Raw genomic sequence first — 14557 nt, forward strand, 5'->3', positions numbered from 1 at the left:
TGTTGAATTGCTCTTAAAGAAACCACTTAACATTATTTTAAACACATTTCCAACACCTCCCCGGGCAAACAACACTGCCAAAAATCTTGCCGGCTCACCTGCAGCCCATTGCTTCTATTACAATCAGATCAATAGAAAAGGCACAGCAGTGTCTGGACAGACCCATTATAAAGTTCACAATAAAGTGAAAGGCTTAGATAAGGATGTGACATAAAATAGTCACCTGGCCACAGGTGTGGCAGACATATTTGGTTGCATGGGAAATACACAGCAGCTTCCTATTTCCAGTGGCCAGAGTCCTGGCATATTAACATGGAACAAGTTAAATGAATGTCAGAGCAGAAAATCCACTAATATAACCGTAGTAAATTATTGTTATTTACAGAGCAATAAAGGAAAACAGGATCTAAACTCAGGAAGGTAGGCACTAAGACTGACTGTGAATTTTCTCTCTCTCAAGAAGAGTGCAGGTATTTTTAAGTGGATAGACTAAAATATTCATCAAATATCTAAACGGCTCAGGAGTTTATCATCTGTTTCTCACTCACATACACACACACACACACACACAGACACACACCCCTAAAAAGGATTTTCTACACAAACCATTAGGGACAATCCTGAGGTCAAAGGCAGCCAGTCTGGACCAGGCGGGTCACGCTACCTGCCCCGCACAGGACCCCACATACAGATCTGCTTTGGGTCCTTGGGAACAGCAGAGAGGGGCAGCTCAGGCCCCCTGCAGCATGTCCACGCGTGACTTGGGGACTTTTCCCTTGACGCCTGCAGGCAGGGACAGGAAGTCACCATCCCGTCCTCCAGCCCAGCCGCTGATGCTGCTGCACCAGCTCCATGCACCCGGCTGAGAGGGGCAGGCAGGATGCAACCCAGTCTGGGCCATGGGATCTCCAACTGGGAAACAACTGTCGGGGTCAATGGCATGGCCGCAAGGGTCAAGCTCGGGCACTTACAGTTGAAACTTGTAAGTATTATGAAAAATATTTCCATTTACAGTGAAGTGCAGGAAAGATTTATAAAGGAAATCTATAACCTGTAGTTCCCTAGGCAAGCTGTCTCTTTTGCTGAATAGCTCAAGCAGTTTTCACTCTACTTGAATAACTTGCGATTATTTGCTTAATCAGCCTTTCTGTTCATTGAATCTGGACACCTGATTAGGAAAAGGAGCTTCCACCCTACAATTTAGATCACAAAACACACTAAAAGAAACTACTGAATTTCAGACATGCTGCGTGCAAATTTATAAATTTCCACAAACCAGAGAAGCTTGTTTAAAATTGTTTGACTAACAAATATAAAAAATTAATAGCTCTGGGAAAATTGCTGGTAATTCATGAGAGTTCAAGAACAGGAGAAGGAACCAACCATTATTTTGTCCAAATACTGAGGTCCTCAGCTCTGTATTTAGGTGATTACTAAGCTTTGAATGAAAGTATAAATTTCAGACAGGATCTTCTAAGAGAAACTCCCACAGGGCACACAGCGTGTCTCAAAGCCTGGCAACAGCCCATTGCCTTCCTACCTCTTCAAAAACTTCTTTCCTTGGCCGATACTACAGTTCTAAAAAGGAACGATGCAACTCCCTCAAACGCATAAATAGAGTCCATGTCCAACTTGGTACGTAATCCTTCAAATAGATCTGTCTTTTCAACTCCCACCCTACAGAAAGAAAAGACAGATGGATGCAGTAGACTATGTAGGTAAGATTTCAGTTGGATTTGATTAAAGGAAGCTCTTAAGTAATCAAGATCCTTTCCCCTCCAATGCAAACATGAACTATGTCCTCTCGTACAATAGTGCTCCCAACGGGGACTTCCTGTGGATGTTTTGTTAGCATTTTCATGTGTCCATGTGCCTGCCTGCGATAGTACAGGTTGCTACAAAATTGTGGGATTTCTTCGCTATACATAGCGCTGTTGTACTCACTGCCCAGCACAGCACAGTATCGGGACTCCCGAGAGAGCAGAGCAGGTATGCCCTGTTGGTCTGTCACCACGGTTAAGCAGATTCATAGATTTCCAAGGCCAGAAAGGAGTGTTATGATCACCCCGTGGTTTCACATTTCTCTATTGGCAGGTAAAGGAACATTTGAGCAAGACTGGAACAGCACAGCATTAGAGGAAACATATCCTCATTCCTCATAAAGACAGTATTGAACAGAAATGTCAGGTTAGGACCTTGTTTTTCTGACATAACAAGAGATGATTATCAGCGCTTCTGTTTTAATCTATAACCTCCACACAGGTTTTATCCATCTTTCTATGCTGAGGTAATAAGCTCTCTGTTTATAACTGAACTGCTCCTCAATTTTGGGAACAGACTCTGTGTTCCTGAAATCTACGAAGATCACTAGCAAATGTACCTACTTCTTCATTCCCAATGGCTATTCAGAGGACAAGCACAGAAAAACAATCTTTCAATAGTTTGTGGAGCATTGACTTACTGAGTTTTTCCAAAATGCAAAGGAAGTCCTAGCAACCAGAGCTACATAAAGGCTACTGGATGGTCACTAGACTCTCTAGGAGCCTTGATATGTAAGATTATACTAACTAATTTATAAGACAGACATCATTTGTGGGAAGACACAACCATAACATGAACAAGCAGACTGTGCAAACACAACAATGGCACGTGGCTGGGGGCATGCACTGCCAAAGGGCTGGTGGGCAAGCTGCAGCCCTTTTGACTCCCCTTTCCTCCTCACCCTGTCCATAGATCCTTGTCTCCTCAGCTGCAGCAGATTCTATGAAACAGCTTCTTTCCTGGTAGCAGGGAAGTTATAGCTGCAGAACATCTCTCCCTCCCTCTTCCTTTGGGACAGAGTGGCACAACAGAAAAGAGCACAGGAACTGTACAAGCGGGATGTACAACTTCCAACAAACACATCTTCACGGGAGACTCTATAACAGATTTAATATATACATATATATACACACACATATATATTTATATATACCCAACTAACCTAGTCTTTGAGAGAATGTTTTTCCATACCCTGAGAAGCACTGCAGGTACATATATATGTATGTGTATATACACTCATACAGCTGCACTTCCAGATCACATTTAGAGCTTAAATATACTCCCAGACCGGCAGGGGAATTTAGTCTATCAGCAACAAACTCCACTATTTTATCAGCACTATATTTAAAATAAATCATGTTTGAAGTCTGGTACATGATGCTACCACACAACAGAGGAGGACCAAGGCCTGCCTCACCTGCCAGGAGTGAAGGACCACTGCTTGTGGACAAAGGAGGAGGCTCATTAAAAGTATTTGCATGTACGCAAGCAGGGCTAAATGCAGGGAAACACCTAAATCAATAGGCACCAGCTTTCAGCCTCTCTCGGGGAAGGCCAGAAATTACTCTCACCTGTAGGAAAGTATAGTCTAATGAACACTTGTAATATAATGATAAAACTTCAATTCACTTAAATGAAATTACCTGACTATAAAAAGTAATTTATTGCATACTGTAAAAGAGAAAAGGCAATTACAGACACAGAATGCAAGAAAATGCTATTATATACAGGATGAAAATTGCTATACTGTAACTAAGATAAACTCTCATTTATGTATTTATCTAGGGAAGGTCCCATCTATGATGGCTACCTTGGAAAACCATTGTGTTCTGTGCAGTTGTTCAGTAAGTAAAATGGAATTTACATCCCAGTGAATGGGAGAATAGAATGTTATCAGTAGACACGCTTTATTTTTTCCTTGGGAATAGTATTATTTTTCCAAATTAAGAACCTGATCCTGCAAACATTCTCTCTCCTGCCCATGAGCAAATTTACTGATGTTTAAATGTTTCTAATTTGTGTTTGCTCTCAAATAGTCCAAAGAGCTAAGTAACACAACTTTGATTTGAACATGAGGATTTACCAAATAATCTGAGTAAAACACTTTTTAATCTGTGGGTGGTTATCAAAAATTTTTATTTGGACTCTATATTATTCATGGAGGTCATTGGACATCAAAAATGATGATTCCTCCCTCCCTGAAACCTTTTAACCTGCAGACTATGAAGTAAAATACAGTGAATTACATTCTGTCCTTCTGACCTTTAGGTTAAGCCACGTCTGCTCTGCAGTCACAGTTATGTTGCCCTCCTTCCAAAAGCCTGCGAAGCACTGAAGCTACGCAGTGGTATTAAAAGAGCAAATCTGAACAAATGATACTGGTTTCAAATGCACCTTCTTACTGCACGTAGCAGACCTGATCCAATGCCCACTGAAGTCACTTGGGACGGCATTCACCTCTTTTAACTTTAGACATTCAAAGCAGAGATATCTACACCTCAGCCAAATCTTTGTCTTTATAGTCAATGGAATTAGGGTGTGTCTCATCTGACCAGTTTTTGACTTCTACATGAGGATGGAATAAATCACACTCTTGGAGCTCCTCTTTCTTTCCATTGATTATAAAGTGATCGCAGCGTGACTCAGATGACTGCTTTATGGACATCTAAAGTTAAGTGAAGGGAACAGGAACCTCTGGCTCCCAGAGGGATTTGTTTTTTTCACTCCCTACAAGGTAGCACCACGGTGCAAGCGTGAATCAAGACATGGGGCTTTTCAGTCTCTGCAGTTGTACCTGTGATGAGGAAAACTTCAGAATAACCTGGAGGAGGAAAGGAGCCCCCAGTTCCTTCCTGAGAAACCCTAAGTGCCCCAGTGTGCATCTTATGGCTCACACAGATCTCTGGAGATGGAGAGCAAGGTCAGTGTTTATTTAAATTGATTAAAATGCATTAAATGTAAGCTCCAAGTTGTAGTACACTGTCAGAGAACATAGTGGTCTCATTTTACACAGAATACACCCAATGCTGTCTCATGCATGCCTCACACATAAGCTACTCAGCCAGGACCTGTCACAGCAGTTGGGGAAATCTCGAGCGGTTGCAGAGTTGTGCCCTAACCTCGTGCCGAGGGGACATCCCGCTTTTCCCTACCTGTGGGCACCCAGTGACACCTCTGAGTTTTCAGTATTTCCCCACAGTATTGTCTGGCAGATAAGGATGGATGGGCAACAAACAGGATGACCATGGCAAGCACAGGGCAAAGAAGGGTACATGTACCAGCAATCACTCAAGGGCATGACCATTTCATGGACTTGCTCCAAAGACTGTGAGTGTATAAAACTCACTCTGGTGTAAATTTGCAGAGAAGTGTCTGTTCTGTATAAACAGCTTTCACCGCCCCTGCATTTTCTACTTGCAGCATTTCAGATGCAATTCTAAGTTGTCAGCAATGTATCTGATGTGATTCAGAGACTGGGCACTGAGAGAGACGCGTAAAAGCCTTTGCTTTTGTTCTAACTCTGCTTCTGCTGAAGGTAACTGAAAAACCATATTAAATTAATTGAGACCAGAGTTAATCCTCTTCTGTTTTGTTCTGTGCACTGTCAGGAGACAATAAATACAAATCTAACACTGTAACATGAGGCACCCTTTCTCCTACTTAATTTTAAAAAAGTTAATTTGGTTGTATACCAATGATTTGATTTCTTATTTTAATTATTGAAATTTACTTATTATGAAACCTGAGAGGGAAAGATTCTCAGTCAGGAGTTATGCCTGAGTAAAAAGCCAGAGAGAAGTACAAGATTTGGCTCAGTGTATAGCTTCTGTAAATGAAAATTGGCTTGTTTTTTCACAGATGTATGTAACATTCTGTATGTAACAAAAACAGTTTTTAAAAAAAGGAAATAAGATGAGAAGGAAAAGAAAGAGCTTGAATTTCCAGTGGTGTAGTTTCAAGCATTTGCATAAATACTTAATGCTTCCAGCTCTGCACTCTCAAGAATCCATAAACAAGATAACTGGTTTCTTTATGAAAGAATAACATGGGTCTAAAAGACTATATAATGAGATGCAGCTTCCATTGCAAAAATTGCTAAAACCCTAATTGCTAACATAGTATCTGCCCTTAAGGAAGGCACATATTTAAATGCATTAATTATAATGTGTTGACTGTATTATCTAAGAAACAGATTTTTTTTTTTTTTTCCTTCAGAAGATGTTAATCAGGTCCCGTGGCAGATTTGTTTGAGAGTGCAAGTCCCAAACTTTTACGCTTTAATTTAAAATAAATTATGAGGAACAAATTTCATTCTCTTATCTTCATTTTTTTCTTGTTATTATATTTCCCCCTGTGTGCCCCAACCCATTCCAGATATTAACTGCCCATTTTTCTACGTCCTGTTTGGAGATTTTATGCACAAAATCCTCTCTAAGTAAACACACTGACAAACTTTACATTAGTTATTTTTGTGATAGTAAGATTCTCAATTAATGACTCAGTACACTGGTGAACAGGGTTGAATTTTAACACTGATAGTACGAATGCATTTCCTTCTTATGCTTGGGAAAACCATCTCTTGACCTAAAGCTTCATACAGCTCTGCACAGCACCAAGTGGTCAGCTCTGAGCCGTGAGGATAGATTTGTGTGAACATAAAGGTTCCACTGCTGCAGGTAAACTATAGTTCCAGTAAAACGTGTTTGCAATTTGTCCCTTTTTTTTCCATTGGAAAAAATATGAATGAGATAGAACATAATCTCAGTTTATTTTAGTCATTGTGTTTGGATTGGTCTATCTAAGACTTCTCACCCTTTTTCTGACCCAGTGCATGGGAACAGTCATCCAGCCACACCTGGCACTTGGAGACAGGTCAGAAGGAAGGCCAGGTACCTGAGTGACTAATGCACGACTTGCAGGCATAAGATAGGGAACAAAATGAAAGAATTTAGCCCGTTACATTTATCAGGACTGTATTCTGCTTTGGCTTCATTTCACATCACTATTCCCTGACTTCTGCCTCAGACCTGCTCTGTATTTTGCACCAAACTGCGGCGTCCAAGAGCAAGCAGGAGTAATGCAGAAATCCACTAAATAGTAAATGCTCATTTTTATTGATTGTGTTAATTATCTGAAAGGTATGCTTTAAGCTCATTCAATAACTTCCACAGCTTTCTGTTCTCTGTGAAACTTGTCCTTGAGAAGATAAATGTACCCTGGATACCACGGAGAAGACAGATGAAGAGGGGGGTAGCTGGAGTACAGGATCGGGCACTTACCTCACATGGGGACAACTGGACAAAGAGGCAGCCTGGGACTCGTAACCCCATGGCTGAAGGCTGGAGACCCTGTTAACTGGAAGGGACGTTGGGGAATTTGCCACAGAAAGGGAAGTTTGCTTCTGTCTTTTCTTCGCTCCACATTGGTTTGTTTCACTCCTTTTTCTTCCTTCCCAAGATGGAGCAAGTCAGTTCATTAATATGGCTGAGTTCAGCACATGGGAGAACTGGGTAATGATGATTTTGCACGGTTCCCATTCATACAGATCAGGTCAGTGTTTTGGCATGTTGACTTCCACCTCTTCTTGAACATGAAGCTCACTCTCGGGTCTCCTTCATTAATGGTCCTGAAGCAGGTACTTACTTTCAGCTGCAATTGTGAGGAGGATGCATCTTCAGATGGATGTAGTTTCTGATAAAATCCTATTACAGGTGTTTGAAATAAAGCAGAACCAATCTGGGCCTCTTTTTCTCTCTCTTTTTTTTTTCTTCTTTTTTTCTTTTTTTTTCCCCTTTCTTTTTTTTTTTTTTCCTTCTTTTAAGTTGTTGAGCAGAACATGACCTTTTGTGAAGACAGACTATTCCCTCCTTGCAGAAGAAGAAAAGTTGGCTTGGTTAAGGCACCGGCATGTGAGGCAGCACCTCGGGCTTAGCTCTGCAAGTTAATTCAGGCAAGCATTTGCAGGGAAGACCAAATGCACTGAACAGTTAAGTACACCAGCCATAACTTTTGATAAACAGGCTTGCTGACACCCCACGGCCCTTCTGCAGTCGGTCTCACCCTGCACCTTGTACCTCCTTCTGCAGAGCAGCATGGCCAAAATGGGATTGAAGTTAACGGAGTTATTTCAGGTTCAGAACACCATGTCCGAGCTGACAATAATCCAACTGTCCTCTGCATTTAACGTGGCCCTAGCCAAGATCACCCTGCGAGGTGGCATACAGACAGGACTTTCCGTGGAAGCTCTCCACCAGCAGTGCCTGCTCCCCCTCCAGCCACAGCAAGACTCGCCCAACACCTCTGATTCTGGAGTAGACTTTCAGTGCTGTTTAGTGGGAGGAAAAAAGAAGGAAAAAAAAAAAGGTTGAAACTTTTCTCTGCTAGTCACACTGAGCACATATAGCTGAGGGAAAGGATGGGAGATTGCTGATGATTGTCAGTTAAATTCAAGGTGCTGAGTACTCAACAAAAACACCACAGAAATCCAGAAGGTGACAGTATGGTATTTCGGGGTGGTTTCGCTGCTGTTGTTGCTCTCGGTTTGTTTTTCTCAAATCCTGAACTGAGATTTTTCTTCTAGAAATTAAAAAGAATTCCTGAGCTAATGTGATATTGAGTCACTGCAAAACAATACATTCCCTTTACTTCCAGGGCACATTTTTTGTTTGGAATAAAACAGTAACTAAAATAAAAATACTTTTATGCTATTCAGAAGAGGTCTTTGTTAGGCAGCCAAGAATTTTCCCTCATTATTTCAGGCTGTCACTGAGCCTGACTTTCGTAATAATAATATTTTTACTATTTTGCATTAATAGGAAACATGAACCAACACTAGCCAGATATACCTGAGATGAGTGATCGCAACTCCCAGTACTGCACACATAGTTCACAGCAGCAGGGACGCCCTTGTCTTCCTCAGCACAGAGCACACCACTAGCGCCTGCACAGAAAACCCACCTCCAGCCATGGTAAGGTTTGGCAGGAGAGCCCCCGGGAAGCACGCAGGATCTCCCATCACAGAAACAAATGTAGGGGCTCTACAAAGGGATCCCCAGGGGAAAGTAGCAGGTTTAGGAATATGGGGTACCCAGATGTCAGAGGTGCCAACATCCCTTGAGAGGCTTTGGTCATTACTGTAGCAATTTCCTTATTTCTCAGTGCTGAACTTCTCATGTTTTCAGGATATCATGTTCATTCAGACCCTTGTGTCTTCAGCATGCATCAGCCTTATGCCTTTCCGTCTCTCGTCACCTGCTAGGAAGTCCCTATCTGTAGCTGGGTGTGTATGCTTGCTCTGAAGGCTACCACCCTTCCACTTTAATCCCATCCAGTTTTGGCTTGGCTGTTATTTCAGCACCTCCTTACAGAAATATAATTTATGCCATTGGTTCTTGTAACAAGTTGAAGGATCTCCAGAAGTTTCCTATTTGTTCTTCCCTTGGTCACTCTCTCTATCTGATAAGAAGTTCACAACACTTTCCTGTCTCAGATATCTATTTTCTACATACTGCAGAACAAAGCATTGCCTGAGTTATTTCAGGAGGTCTCTGAGAGCTGAGAGCAGAATTCAGATTTTCTGCATTTTATGTTTTATTATATCTAAACTAGGGATATACACACTCTGTGGCTGTGTTTCCTTCTTTTAAGAACAAACGGGGGTTTTTTGTCTCTGATCTGACAACACCAAGCTGCATGCGTCATGACCAGGTTCATATTCCTTCCATCTACACCACTATGTCTATTGCCACCCACGCCCCGCAGGCAACTCTATTAGATTTTATAGAAAGCAGTCCTTTATTTCTCTTGATAAGACAAAGATTCCTACAAATACTTTGCCCAGCTTTTAAACCATTTGTAAACATAAAGCTAGCAGCAATTGCCACCATATCCATTAAACCATCATTTTAGTAGGAGAAAATCAGGAGAAATCGTGCTTTCACTAGAAAACAAAATAGCCCATCAATCTACAATCCCTTTCCCAAAGCATCCCTACATGGAAGAGGCTCACAGCACCATTAGCTAAAGGAAACTACTGCCTAACCATATCCTCCATGCCTTCTCCAAGAAAAAGGTTAGAGCTGTTTGAAAGCAGTTAGGGTCACATGTGTGCGAGCTCTCACCATTTCTTATCTACGGTATGGGGATAGCATTTGATACTCTTTGTCCCCTTGTAACATTACCCTGCCCTCTGAAAACTCAGACTGAAGGCTGCGTTTCTTGCGTACCTGTCATGCTTCCACAAGGTGAGTCACTGTCCCTAAAACTACTCCTGGCCACACCATCTACCGGTTCTCTCCATCTCACCCACTGAAATTAATTAAGCTGAATCAATTATTTTCCTTAAAAGAGATTATCAAAAAATGTCCATTGCCCCACTAAAAGTGGGAAATCCCTCCTCAGCTACTTGAAATAATTATTAACTTTTGGTATGGTTAATATCTCGTGGTTGCCTGACTTCCTGTCCTCTCTCAAGAGTAAATAGTTCATATAGCAAGAGCCAACAAATTCTTGGGATATTTTTACAGTAAGTACGAGATCCTGAGCTGACACAGATGTCCTGCTACCTAGCCAGAAAATGTGACTGCCCTGGCTACTGCAGTGCTATACCAGTGAAGGAATCTGCCTCTTCATCTAGTGCTTTGAGGATATTTTGAGGTTAAAATCTATCTGCAGCTGAAAGAACAGACTGTGTTCAACCAGAAGTGGCAAAGAGCAATTCCTTCAGTTTAGGTTATCCATAGGAAATAAGCACTTAGCCTTCTGGCTGAGTGCCGTATGCTCAATACTCTGTTGTCTACCCCAACAGCATTATCAAAACAGATCTTCCAGTACCATCTGATTCATTTTCTAGGCTATGTGCAAAGGTGTAGCTTTATCTGCAACTCAGTTCGTACGTACAAGAACTTTATTGTTAAGGCTTCTATTAAATAACACCAAACAAAGAGAGAGAGCTTTGTCACAAGCACCTCAACCTCTTACAAAGGTTATGGACCAAATCAATGGACCTGAAATGTAATGCTTTAGTCCTGGTTAACACTCTCTTTCTTCAACTTTGCCTGCCCATGCCCATTCCCACACAAAGCCAAGAACTCAGATTCTTATACTCGTCCTTTCCCCAAAACAATTATAGATAAAGGATGCATTATCTTCATTTTATTTCTTCTGTAACCTGTGGACATGCTAAGACAACTACCCATGGTCACCGCTTATTTCAGACGAGTACTTTGATATGAACTTTAAGACAACTTCAGAATTAACAGTAATCTTACACACAGATTACTAATTATAATTTCCCTAACTTAGAATGCCCAAGCTTCTTAGGCTCTTTGCCCATCAACTGGCTGAAAAAGCACTGTGATTAGGAAGAATGCGCCTTCCTGTATCAGATGCTTCCATAATAGTCACACCATTCTGTAACTCTCACCACAGAGAAAATAAGAAAATATATTTTCTCAAATGAATACACCGACTGAACATATAACATATACGATCTTGATTTTTTTTTCTGTAGATGGTTTGACAGTCAAAGACGGGACAAGTCCTAGGGTTTTTTTGTTTGAAAACTGTAGTCTTCAGCAATATATTTATGTTCTCTTCAATGTTATATTGAGATAACATCTTGCATTTAGTTAATAAGAAAATCCCACTACATCTTCGTCTTATCTTCACATTCTTTGTCAGGCTTTGTGGCTGGAGTACACCTTCTTGCTGGAGACTGCTTCACCATGTGCACAGTGTGCATGTGGTCTGATTTCTGCTCCCCCCTTATGCACCACTCTGCGTGAAGAAAGCAGTGACTGGAGGGATGTCCACCTATCAGTCATTGTCAGGAGCTGGTGGTGGCAACGACAGGAAAGCTAACAGCCCAGAAATCTCTTAAACACCAAAGTGCAAGAGAAGAAAGGAATCAAAATAAAATAAGCTTGCAGGCAGTGGAAGAGCAAAGACTGCTTTTAAAGGTATATAGATACTTTATTTCTATCGGCATGAAAACAGATGTTGCAGGAGTGCTATGTGTTTGTAGGCATCGAAATAATTAATTGATAAATTGGCACTATTCGGTGTTCAAAAACAGCTTTCCAAAGTTTTGTAAACCACAAAATCAAATATTATGTATTGAAAAAGACTGCCTTTATGTATTCCTTCATGTCACTGTCTAGTAGGATTTTTTTCAGGCATATGTACTGGCTCACAAATTATTCTAATTTATATTAAAAATGCTATCTTGAAAAGTCCACTCTCAGCTGTGCTTTAAAAGAATATGCAAATATACCTGTTTTCATTATTCTGAATTGTGAGGGACTGGTCATCTATTCTGCCACTTGGTTAAAGTAAACTGAACAATGCCCTCTAAAAAGAATTAAATTAAATTTTCTGCTGAAAATTGAGGTGTTTGATATTGGTGGAGCTGGAGGTAGAGCTCTTTAGAACAGCATGAGAATGAAGACTACTCCTATAATGTTTCAGTGTTATCTTATTTAAAAAAAAAATTCCTTGCACAGTTTTTAGCAGATTTAGAGTTCCTTAAAGGTGAGTAAGTCACCACAAAGCCACTAAGAATCATATAGTGAATCTCTGCTCCTTGCCCCAGGGCTCTAACTAAATTATTTGTCTTGTGATAGCAGAATGTGCAGACTATGGGGAAGAGCTCTGCAGTCCCCTCCAGGAGAGGATGTTAAAGAGCAAGTTAGACTGTACCCATAAGTAGTGAGAGCCTACACATGCTGTTTCCCTGCAGGGAGGGGCAAGACATTGCCTGGGGGCCTTTGCAGCTCTAGACTTGTTTCCACTACCCTGGTGCGTCAGGGATCGGAAGCAGCAAACCATCACCCCCACCCCTGGAGCACATCATCATATTTATAATATCCACATGTGTGCACGCCAACCCACTTCAATTCCTTCTTTTGTTCCTCTGCCCTGCTGTTTATCATTCCCTCCTAAACCAACATGAAAGAAAATCCCACAACTGCCTCTACATTTTTCTTTTAAATGAGTCCAAGCCCACCTTCAGCCCCTAACTCACCCAAGCCATGGGGCAGTCCTTGCTTGGGGTGAGCTTTGGGCACCCTCAAGCTCAGCAAGGGGGAAACCCTATGCACAAGCCCTGGGGGATCCCATGCGCACCGGTGCCTTGAAAGTAGTAGATGGAGTTGTCCCCACCACCACCTCTTCTTGGCTTTTTCAGCCAAATCTGCAGCTGGATATGCACAACGCTTTGCAGTACCATCTGGCCAACTTTAGCCAGAGGCCTCAGCTCGTTCTGCTCAGCCGAGAGGCACCACACACTGCAGCAAAGTGCTACAGTAGAAGAAGGCAAGTAAGGTGGAGGCAGCAGGGGGGCTGGCACTGTGGAGCCAGGTCTTCAACTGGCTCTGTGTTCGGCCAAGGGAAGTCCCCTGCACTTGGGGTGCAAACTCAGCTGCCTTTAGGACTTCTCCCTGTCATCCTGCTCCTCCCAACTACCTGGGACACTGCGGCTGTTCTTCACAGGAGTCCACCCCCAGGAGCTGAGGAACTACAGGGCAAGATTTATCCCTCCGTGATCAGGGATAAAGCTGCACACCTTGCAGCCTTCTCATTTATTTTGTCCATTAAAAATTTGTATTCAATCCTTACGCAGTGTCAGCCATGTAAAACTTCACCGTAGCATCTGCTATTAAATCTTCATTGATATGTGGGGAGGGACAACTAAACTCCAAATGGATTTTAAAGCATTTCACTTAGCTGAGAGTAGTTTAGTGCAGTTCTAATGTATTCATCTCATATGCTGAGCTATATGTCTGAGTGACAAGCTAAACAGTTTCAGAAAACCATTTTTCAGTAATTCTCACAAACAAGAAAACCTCAGCAATGGTCCAGCTGAGAAATCTTTTTCACCTAACAAAGTGTAATGCTTCTAAAATATGTGGTGACCATCAATGTAATCTGTAGATAAACAAAAAATCTGAGTATTTCATTATTTGCACTTGTCTATACTTGGTATTAACATAACGTAGAGTGAATGAGAACAGACAGTCAATTTGTTTTATACATAAACACTATTGGAAGATATAGCTGCATTGCCAACAATGCTCAGCTTATTATTCTAAATGGATTTAGTAAATTGCTCTCCTTAATATACTACCACAATTTTTATAAATTGCTCTATTAACACAATTTATGGAAATTGTGTCATGCAGATTGTTAGTAAATTGAGTCTGTTTTTCTCTTTTATTCCCATTCTTCTCTGCCAGTGCACAATCCAGTTGAAATACAAGGATCAGATTCTTCTCTGAGCTACACCAGATAGTTTCTGAATTACTCCACTGGACTCATTTTTAGGAAAAAGAATCTAGATCCTGATTTTCCATGCTGTAAATCCCATGAAATAAAAAAAGATTCTTCAAAATGTTTCTGCAGCTGAGCTGAAATTAGTTTACCCATTGCTAACAGGATGCTCAAATAGTTCTTTTTTTTTTCTTACCACAGTATTAGGCTAGACAGCAAATTCTAAGTTTCATTTAAAATAATGTGGCTAAATTGCCCATGCAATTATTGTCATTTAGCCAAGTTTTGAGCAAATTATCAATGTTAGAAAAAAAAGCACGCCTAAGAAATTAGCAAAGTGTGCAGAAAAGGCAAAGACAATTAACAAAAATGTGGAAATTATCCTCACTCCAGGCTGATTTCCAAAGGATCTGGTAGCAATTCCCCATTGCACACAAACCTGACCGAAACTCCTTTCATTTTACCTTTT

This window comes from Aptenodytes patagonicus, chromosome 3 (assembly GCF_965638725.1).
Source record: "Aptenodytes patagonicus chromosome 3, bAptPat1.pri.cur, whole genome shotgun sequence".
NCBI lineage: Eukaryota > Metazoa > Chordata > Aves > Sphenisciformes > Spheniscidae > Aptenodytes > Aptenodytes patagonicus.